The following is an 11,633-nucleotide window of genomic DNA, read 5'->3' on the forward strand; positions in this document are numbered from 1 at the left end:
CTGATTACCAACACTCCTTGGCAATGCTGCCAAACAACAGACTGAAGTGTCAAACCTCCTTGCATTTTTTGCTGTCAAGAAAACACTTTTGACATTCCTGATCGGTGAATGCAGGCAGCTGTTTATTGAATTGCAAGTGCGAGGTTTACATCTTGGGATGGGGAGGGTGTGTCTGATCCTACGTTGATAGTACAAGGCGCAGTTACATGCTGCAGCTGACGTCCCTCCCTCCCTCCCTTTGCTTTTACAGCATGCAGAACAAGGTTGTTCAGATTAGCTGCCAAACCCTGTTTGGAGAGTTGCATACTTGGTATAACCTTTTTTAAAAAAAATTGCAATGTCACCTATTTTTATATTACAACTTTCTCGTGTCCAATTCTTGTCGTATGCTCCCTCCCCTCTCTTGCCACACATTGAAGGAAAAAAATGTTGAAAGAACTGATCTTTTTTCCTATGGAAAGCTGTGTGAATCCTACACTATATCATGTAGTGGCCCAATTGTTGCCCACATCCAAATTATTTAATTGCTACGTCCTTGTCACTATGACAGATTAGATGACTTGCCTCATTCAGTGCATTGCCTGCACAAGCATACTGATCACAAGTAGGCATTCATTATTTATGGCTGTTTGTCGCTACTAACGTTTCTGTAGGAAAACTGTGTTTTTCAGAGGAGGGGAGAAAATAATTTTGACTTTGAAGACTACAACTGACATGTAAAATAACGACAAGTTTCTGCCCTTAACAAAAATAAGGGTGTGTGAAAGATTCTGCCACTTCTCCCTGTCCTGAATGGCCCAGAAAGGAGCTGAGCTGTACACAGTAACAATATCTTCGGTGTAAATTTTGGTAGAACAGTGTAGAGGACAGTAAAGTTGGTGAGTGCACCTCCTAGATTAGGGAGAGGTTCCCTACCTCCTGTTGTAACGTGAACGTGGGTGTGGATGTTGGACTTGAGTTTTGGTACCTACCACAGTTGCATAAACCATCACTGCACATTAGACATCTGAAGTATTGTTCCATGTTAGAATGGAGGAGACATCAAGGGTTTAGGGAAGAAATTGTGTATAAATGGAATCTCAAAAGATCTCAACAGTCCACAAGAGGGCTTATACTAAGCAATGTTTTAAAATATTAGCCTTGATTGTCATTTGTTCATATTTTGAGAATTGGCTACGGAATCATAGATCTATATTGAAGAATACTGTAATAGTATTGTTTCGTTTTGGTTACTCGCCGTCATGCTAGTTATTTATATTGAGTCACTGTTTGCTCTGCACCTTTATAAAATTTTGTACTACTTACGGAAACCATTTGGCACAAAGTGGAATTGGCTGCCGTCAGTGGTGGTGGAGGCAAACTCAATAGGGTCTTTTAAGAGACTCCTGGATGAGTACATGGGACTTAATAGGATGGAGGGTTATAGGTAGGCCTAAAAGGTAGGGATATGTTCGGCACAACTTGTGGGGCCAAAGGGCCTGTTTTGTGCTGTAGTTTTTCTATGTTTCAAAGTGCCAATGTTGGCTCTCTGGGGGGAAAAATAACTATGTACTTGGTTCCATTTTTGTTCCCTTTTAAATATATAATTTCAAATATTTGTCCTTTTTAAAAGCTGTAATTGTAGATTGTTTTCCTTCATTTTCAGTAATAGGCCATTCCACGTTCAAACAATTCTCTACATTAAAAAAAAGAATTCTGCTAACCAATCATTCTAATTTCTACCTAGTTTATGATGAAATTTTGCATTGTCTTAGGATCTGAGATTTTCATTACTCACGTGGTGAATTTTCTTATCTGCATCTTATAAGGCAGCAAATTAATTATGCCACTTTAGAGAGCATGCAATAAATGTATTGAAAACAAATGAACTAAAACGTACCTTTTTGAAGTAACTACTCTTTGTTTTAACACTACCCAACTAAATCCTTTGTAACTGAAGATACTGATATAGACACTAATGATTTTCTTAACAGTAGGACATTTTCCCTGCAGTAAATCCATCAAGATCACCAGATTGATTTTATAGATTTCATAGAATCATAGTGTAGAAGGAGGCCATTCGACCCATCGAGTATGCACCAACCACAATCCCACCCAGGCCCTATTCCCATAACGCCCATGCCATAGCTAGTCCCTCTGACACTAAGGGACAATTTAACATGGCCAGTCCACTTAACCTGCACATCTTTGGAGTGTGGGAGGAAACCGGAGCACTGGAGGAAACCCACGCGGACATGGGGAGAACGTGCAAACTCCAAACAGACAGTGACCCAAGCCGGGAATCGAACCCGGATCCCTAGCGCTATGAGGCAACAGTGCTAACCACTATGCCGCCCAAATTATATTCGGGTAACGTAGCTGATCGAGTTCTTGTTTACAAACAAGTGTGTTTCTTGCAGTCTTGCTATAGTTTTTTTCCAAACAATTTCTGGATTTGGATGACTAACCTGGTTTTGAAGTAAAGTTCTACTCACATGCACTATTAATGTTTAACAGAACCCTACATCAGACTGTGAAACATGTAACCAGTGGTTAACTGGCTCAAATTCACTGCAGACTGTTTATCTGCTCAATCCTCTAGTGAAAATGTACTTGCATATTTTTGTTTCCTTCTATTGTGTTCCTCTTTGTTCAGAAGTAGAGGACTTCGGAGGCCCATGTTTGAACCTTGGCTTTCTGGGAGGAGGAGTGTTGGCATTTTCCTGTTGGACTTATAGAATAAGCTGGAATACTGCACTGTCTGAGCTTAACTTCAACTCCAAATCTTCTCCATCCTTGAGACCGCTTGCAATCATTGTTAGCCTCTGCTGCCTCCGCACTTCTGTCTTTTCATCTCCAGACTCGACTACTCTTGTGCTTTCATTGGCCTCCCTTCATACAACTTTTGTAAACTAAGTCCTGTATGCCCCAGTGCTCACTGACCTACATTGGCTCCCTGTTCCTCAGTGCCTAAGTTTAAAATCATCTTTACATTGCTCTGTGGCATTTCCCCATCATGCTTATTCTCCTTCCATCTCTATAACTCCCTAAACTTTCTGTTCTTTCTTCTCTCTTCCAATAATTGATGACAGATATTTCAGTTGTCTTAGTCCTACTTTCCAGAATCCCCTCCCTAAACTTCTCTGCACTCGTCTTTAAAATCCGCAAGTTTTGCTTCTAATCTTCCTTTCCTGGTTTGGTGATTATTTTCCATACACTTTCTGTAAAATACTGTGGGATATTTTATGTTTATATGAATGGCTGGTTTGTTTCTTTGTTAGAACAATTGGAACATCTGCATAGATGAGCCCACAGAAGGCAACACAATAAGATACTAGATTTTTTTATTTTGTTCAGTTCTGTCCTTGTCAAGCATTAAATTCTAATCAAATTAGGACTCCCACTAGTTTTCTCTGATGGAGGGAGAAGAATAATTAGTTCTGTCTATTTAGTGGAATCATTGCTACCTGTTGAAGTCCTAAGTGAGGCATTTAAACTGACGGAAGACAGCTGACATGACAAAGCGATATTGAACATGTTTGGCGATCAACACTCTTTCACCAAGTGGGATTAGTAGCATCATTTTAAAGAACCCAGTTGTAGTACAAATGTTCACACTCGCCCTAATTATCTGTTCTGTTTTTACAATGACTGAAGGGCACTTCAGCAGTGTACAGTTGTTTCATACCACATAATTATATGTAACATCTTGCCTAACCATGCAGTGGGAAGTCAAAGTGATCATAAGTAAGCATATGAACAACTAATTAGGAAAAGGAGTAGGCCATTCTGTCCCTTCAGCCTGCTCTGCTATTTAATAAGATAATGCTGATCTAATTGTGGCCTCTTTTCCTGTCTACCCTCTTTATGCTTTAACTCCCTTGAGTCAGGAATCTATCCAACTCAGCCATAAAAATAGTCAGTGACCCTGCCAACACTGCTCTCTTTTCATAAATTGATGACCCTGAAGAGAAAAGATCTCCTCATCTTTGTTTTAAATGGGAGATCCCTTATTTTTAAAGTGTTTTCTAGTTCTAATCTCTCCCACAAGGGGAAATTCCTTTCAGCATCCATCCTGTCATCCCTCCAGTGTCTTATGTTTCAATAAGATCACCTCTCATTCATCTAAACTCCTGCGCATACAGATGCAACCAGACTAACTGTTTCTTAAGACAACCCCTTCATCTCAGGATTGAGTCAAGCTTTTTGCACTGCTTCCTTTTAAATAAGGAGACCAAAAACTACCCAGCACTCACATTGTTGGTCTCATCAATGTGGTTCCCTACTTTAATATTTCATTCCCCCGTGATAGCTTTCCTAATGACTAGCTGTACCTGCATACCAAGTGATTCATGTACCAGGACATCCAGATCCCTCTGTACCTCGAGTTCTGAAATTTCTCTCCATGTAAATAATATGCTGCTTTTCTATTCTTCCTGCCAAAATGAGCACGTTCATATTTTTCCCATATTATACTTTATCTGCTACATTTTTGCCCACTCCACCTCTCTTTATCCTTTTGCAGACTCCTTGTCCTCATAATTTACTCTATCTTTGTGTCATCAGCAAAGTTAGCAACCATGCATTCAGTCTCTTCATCCAAGTCATCTCATGTAAATTGTAAATAATTAAGGTCCTAGCACTGATCCCTTTGCTGTCCACTGGTTACTTCTTGCTTATCTTAAAATGACCCATTTACCCCCAACTTTCTGTTTCCTGTTTGCTAACTAATCCTCTATCCATTTTACTATGTCACCCCCTACACCATGAACTCTTATTTTATGTCGTGAATTTTGATGTGGCACCTTGTCCATATTCCTGTTGGAAATCCAAGTACAGCACATCTACAGGTTCCCCATTACTCTAATTGCTTCCTGAAAGAACTCTAATAAATTAGTCAAACACAATTTCCCTTTCACTAAGCCATGTTGGCTCTGCCTGAGATGCATCAAGATATTTCAAGTGCTGTGCTATAACCTTCTTACTAATAAGTTCCAGCATTTTCCCTATGATAGATGTTAAGATAACTGACCTGTAACTTCCTGTTTTCTGTTTCCCTCTTTTCTTGAATGGAGGAGCTGCATTTATTATTTTCCAAACTGATGGGACCCCTTCCCAGAATTGAGGGAATTTTGGAAAATTAAAAGCAGTTATCTACTACCTCAGCAGCCACTTATTTAAGACTCTAGAAAGTCCATCAGGAACTGGTTCGTGTTGGCCTTTAGTTCTGATATATTTTTCAGTGTTCTTTGGTGATAATCTTTTTGAGTTCCACCCTCCTTTTCACCTCTTGAATTACAATTATTTCTGGAACATTACTTGTGTCGTCTACAGGTTTTCGTTAGAGAGAAGAAGGTTAAGAGGTGACTTAATAGAGGCATACAAGATGATCAGAGGATTAGATAGGGTGGATAGTGAGAGCCTTTTTCCTCGGATGGTGATAGCTAGCACAAGGGGACATAGCTTTAAATTGAGGGGTGATAGATATAGGACAGATGTCAGCGGTAGGTTCTTCACTCGGAGAGTAGTAAGGGTGTGGAATGCCCTGCCTGCAGCAGTGGTGGACTCGCCAACATTAAGGGCATTTAAATGGTCATTGGATAAACGTATATAGATGATATTGGAATATTGTAGGTTAGATGGGCTTTAGATTGGTTTCACTGGTCGGCGCAACATCGAGGGGTGAAGGGCCTGTACTGCGCTGTTATGTTCTATGTACAGTGAAGGCAGACACAAAATATCTTTAATACATCCCAGTATTAATTCCCTGGCATACACTAATACACTATAGAGGAGCAGCGTTCTCTTTAGCAGGTGTGTGTGTAATGAGGTAGCGAAGTTGCTATGGGAGTCAAGTTGTCCAAAGAAAATGTTGGAAAGTGCAAAGATGATTTTCATGGAACCATAAAAGTTTGGAAAAGAAAGCCATTTCAGTGTTTGGTTCAGGAATTGGTTTAATTTGGTTGTTTCTCCTCTCTTGATAACCGCCAACCAAATTACCTTGCTTTATTTGATCACATTTAGTCAGTTGGATATTTGGCCCACATTTATAGGTCGGTTCCTCCATGTGCAAAACATGGGGATCCGTCCCCTCATCATTCCCATTCGAGTCCCTGAAAGAAATACGACTAGATTCCATCCCAGTACTGCCAACGCTGGCCTCCTTTCTAGTGCTCTCAAATTCCAGTGTTACAACCATGCTAGTAATTCAGTCTCCCAACTAATACTATGTGAAATAGCACCCATCTTGATATTAAACCTGCAACACTTTGTGAGTCATACCATAGAAGATTTGTTAATTTATATTTATTCAGCTGTGATATTTACTTATTTTAAGGAAATCCATAACCTTAGCCCAAGCTGTCAAACTCAGGAATTTATTAATAAGCTAAGATGTGTGTTCCTTTGCCAGTGTTACTGAACCTATGTTGCTAAATTGGAAAACTTTCTCTCCGGTGCTGGTAAACACAAGGTGCCAATCTCCAACTTGTTATCTTGCTTTGCACACCAGACATGAAACCAAATATGATCAAATGAAATCCATTGATAAAGGAGCATATAATCGAGGCCTTAGCGAGAGCAAGGATGAGCTTCATTTGAACGGTACCAGGGATAGGGAACTTCAGTTACATGGACAGACTCGTGAAGTTGGTGGTGTTCTCATTAGAGCAGAGACTATTCAAATTTCAAAACTTTCAAATTTGACTATTTTGATTGTAAACAGTTTCTCCTGGTTTACTGTGACAGCAGAGTTGCTAACCAGAGGACAAATATTTAAGTTGATTGGCAAATTAACCAGAGGTGATGTGAGAAAACATTGTTAAACTGAATTTTTGAGATCTGCAATACAATTCCTTTGAGTGATGGAAGCAAATTCATTTGATAATTGATAAATACTTGAAAAAAGTTACAAGGCATGGGGAAGATCAGGGAAGTGGGATTAATTGGATTGTACTACAAAAGAGTTGGCATGCGCACAGTGGACCAAATGTCCACAGCTTGTTGCATCATTCTGAGTGACCAATTAATCTGTTTTTGGTAGTGCTGTGACATAAATGTTGGCCAAGATCAACCCTGTCCCTATTTAGTGATCATTATAGAATCATTTTACTTATACCCAAACTGATAATGATTAGTGTTTCAACCTGGCCTGTTCACACAAGTTCACAAATTCCTGCATCTAGGTTCAGCACTGCTTTGTTATAGTCTTGTTAGGACGTGAAGGATAAATGTTGGATTTTCAGGCTTGAATGTGGGCTCTTAACTCTGCAATTTTTTTATTGTTCGCTTCAATCTGAACCATTGGTTGGGAGGAAGGTGGAATCATAGTGAAGGTACAGAGTTTGTACTGGAGGCCTAAATTGGTAGCTTCAGCTTCACTGATGTTTGACTGAAAGAAATTACAGCTCATTCACAACTGGATGTTGGGCAAGGAATCTGACAACAGAGGCCACAGGAGGGTAAATCTAGATGGCATCTTGCATGAGGAAGCTGACCTTGTATCTGCAGATGACGTTGCCAAAGGTTACATGACTGCACGAGGGTACTGTGTGGGTGAGAATAAGGGTTGAGTTAAGGCCTTTCAAGACTAACTTCCCAAAATCTTAGATATTTGTGGTGTCCATTCACTATCCATTAACCTGTAAATCATGCAGTGAACACTCTAAAAATGTAAGTTGCTGCTGAAGTTAGTTTGTTTTTTAGTATAATTTCTCTGTGTAACCAGCCTCTGCGTTAATTGGATCTCAAAAAATTCTTGTCATATTTTCTGGCTCAGTTTTAGAATTTTTTCTTGACTGATTATGTAATCCTGCCATTGCCAGCACATGGTTTTGCTGAGTCACCATGAATGCAATGTTGCAAGGAGCCACGTAGAACATTTCTATTGCTTTTTGTAAATAAATACAGAGCTCTCATTGAAATTTTGGTCTTCCTCCAGCAGCACTTACCTCATTCCCTTTCTTTGACCCAAAATAACATTTTTAAAAACTAGTGTAGGGCAGCTGATCAGATCAGGGAAGTCGATGGAAAGGAAAGTTGGGCAGCATGTACAGTGGCATAACTGGATTAGCTTCTGCCTGATTTGCATCCCAATCAAAGTAGAATTTTGTACCCGTGGCTCCATATTCAGATATTAATGCCATCTGAAAGATTGTGAATATTAAAAAGAAGTGTTTGCCAAGATTCTTACTGAAGCTTACGAATGAATCTCCTGATTTCATTTGGATAAAGCATATATAGTAAGTATAAACCATACCAACCACGTGGTACGTCCCAGGCATTTTGGCTCGGGCAGTGATCAGGGGATACAATAGGTCTGGTTAGGAATAGAGAATTCACGATTATGATCTCATGATCCTCAGTAGAAACCTGTATTTGGGTGAGGATAAGAACAGGCCCAATAATGACTCTTCTGCAGTTGAATAGCTCATTTATTTCCTGGATTCATAAAGAATACTTACTTTAAGGAGTTTCTGGATGGTTGTAAGCACAGTTGGAGCCCTACACAACCATAACAATTGTTTCAAGTGATGGGTGGAGGAAGGGAAGAAATGTATGCACATTTGGGAGTTTTATTTAACTGAAGTAACAGTCTCTGTATAGATCTGGTGGGTAACTATAAAACCAAAGAAATTATTTTTAGGTTTTCAGAAAAGGTCATAGAATTATTTGCACATTGGAAATGCTGTAAAATAATCCTTGCATTTAAGTCACCTCAGCCCCTAAAAGTTTCAATAAGCTTACTTTTTAAACTCTTGGAAATGACTCTTCCTGTGAAAACAGAATCTGTTTTCTAATTTTGTCTGCTCCAACCACAGAGATGTATGTGCACACAATGCCAAGCAGTAGACCACAATCAAGCTTGGGCATGTTTCTTATTCAGTCTTTTCTTTCTACAATGCTTTTAGAAATTGCGATTGTCTAATAGCAGAGACTATGGGATCTTTTAGTTCATGAGATCATATGAAATAGGAGTGGAAATAGGCCATTTGTTCCATCAAGCCTATTCTGCCATTCAGTAAGATCATTGCTGACCTGACTCTTGCCGTAACTCCACTTATCTCCTTGGTCAATCGAAAATCTGCCCAATTCGGCCATGAATGTATCCAATGACCCAGCCTCCACTGCTCTTTGAGGAAGAGAATTTTCAAAGAGTAGCACTGAGAAAGAAATTCCTCCTCAGTGTTTAAAATGGGAGTACCCTTGCTTTGAAACTGTACCTTTTAGTTCTGGATTCCTCCATGAGAGGAAATATCTTCTCAGTATCTACTCTGTCAAGTTCCCTCAGAGTCTTGTATGTTTCAATAAAATCACCTCCCATTCTTCTGAATTCTAATGAGTAAATGCCCAACCTACTTAATCTTTCCCCATAAGACAAACACTTCAACATGTATCTTTTCTTAAGTAATGACTAAAACTGGACACAATACTCCAGGTGTGGTCTCACTAATACCCTGTACAGTTGTAGATAGACTTCACTATTTTTATTCTCTTTTCACCTTGCAATAAAGGTCATTATTCCATTTGCCTGCCTGATTATTTGCTGTACTTGCATGTTGATTTGTAGTGATTCATGTACAAGGCCCCCAGATCCCTTGGTACTGCAGAATTCTGCAGTCTCTCTCAATTTAAATAATGTTCTGCATTTCTATTCTTCCTGTCAGTGAACAGCCTTACATCTTATGTCCCATCAACTAAATCTTTATTCACTCACTTAACCTATCCATATCCTTTTTCTACTCCTTGTATTCTCCTCAACTTGCTTTCCTATCTTTGTATCAGCACCAAATTTGACTCCAGTTTAGTTGGTCCAAGTCATTAATATGGATTGTAAATAGTTGAGGTCCGGCATTGATCCTTGTGGCACTCCATTACAGTTTGCCAACCTGAAAATGACCCATTTAGCCTGATTCTGTTTCCTGTTCATTAGCCAATGTATGCTAATCTATCACCCCCAACACCATGATTTCTTGTCTTGTGCAATAATCTTTTATGTGGCATCTTATTGAATGACTCTTGGAAATCAAATACACTATCTCCACTGGTATCCCCTTCATCCAACTAAATGTTCTGCTCCTACTTCAATAATGGATTCTAGCATTTTGCCATTGACAGATGTTCGACTAACTGGCTAATAGTTTCTGCTTTCTGTCCCCCCTCCTTTCTTGAACAGAGGTGTTACATTTACAGCTTTCCAATCCACTCAGACCTTCCAGTAATCCAGGGAATTTTGGAAAATTACAACCAATACATCTACTATCTCTGCAGCCAGGAATTGTTTATAATTAATTCTTTCACTGAATGTGTATGTTAATGCTTGGGCCATCCTTAATTGCCCACCATCTTGAGCAATATGCTGGTTTAGTCAGTGATATCCACATCCCATCAATAAATGAATTTAAAAAAAACTTCCTTTAAGACCCTACGATGCAGGTTGTCAAGTCCACGGAACTTGTCATCTTTTTGCCTAATTAGTTTTCCTCATACACTTTCTGTAGTGATTGTGAATGTTTTTAAGTTCCTCATGAAGGTTCCTCTTGCCTCCTGTTTTTCTGCTATTCTTGGGATGCTCTTTTTGTCGTCTTCTAAGAAAGATACAAAATACTTATTCCAGGTCTCTGCCATTTCCTTGTTTACAATTATTAATTCCTTATTCTTGCCCACTAAGGCAGGCTTGTCCACCCTTTTTGCATTTTGTTTCTCACTTGAGGCTAATGAGCAAATTTTAACAAATATTAATAACAATGACCATTAAAAGGTGTCAAGCAGCAGAGTTAACCCATAGAAACCTACAGTGCAGAAAGAGGCCATTTGCCCATCTGCTCTTCCATCTTGATTGTTGTGCTCCTTTGGGGGCTGACGCATAAGGGCTAGAGAGTGCAGCCAAAGGTCGAGAGTCATGCTGTAGAAACGAAACGAGAAACACTGATCATGTTTCTCTCTTTAACTTGGTGATAGACTTGTCAGTGAGCCTATAACCAGCCTGTGATTGCAGGAACAGATCCTTGCAGAAACCGTAGTTTGAATACTGGCTCCCGTAGTTGGATACAGAAGCTTTGGGGACTATATTGTAGCCCCCGAGTTGGACAAGTCTGCTGCAAGGAACTAATACTCACTTTAGTGACTCTTTTCCTTTTTTTATACTTGTAGAAGCTTTTACTGTCTTTTTAATGTTATTTGCTACTTATCTCTCACTCCAATGTCTCATTCTTCATTTTTCTTTCGGTCATCCTTTGCTGATTTCTAAATGCGCCCAATCTTCTGGCCTGCTACTAATCTTTGCAGTATTGTATATCTTTTATTTCAATTTGATATCATCCTTAACTTCCTTTGTTAGCCATGGATTGCACATCACCTTGTAGTCTTTCTTTCTCATTGGATTACACGTTTGTTGAGAGTTATGAAATACCTCTTTGAATGTCTGCCATTGCTTTTGTACCATCTTGCCTTTTAACCTATTTTCCTAGTTCAGTTTAGCCAACTCTGAATTCATACCCTTGCAATTGCCTTTATTTAAGTTACAGACACTGGTTTCACATCCAAATTTCTCACTTGCAAACGGAATGTTATCATGTTATGATCACTTTTGTCTAGAGGATCCTTTACTATGAGGTCATTAATGAATTTTGCCTCAATACATATTACCAGGCCAA

Source organism: Mustelus asterias, chromosome 2 (assembly GCF_964213995.1).
Source record: "Mustelus asterias chromosome 2, sMusAst1.hap1.1, whole genome shotgun sequence".
Taxonomy (NCBI): Eukaryota; Metazoa; Chordata; class Chondrichthyes; order Carcharhiniformes; family Triakidae; genus Mustelus; species Mustelus asterias.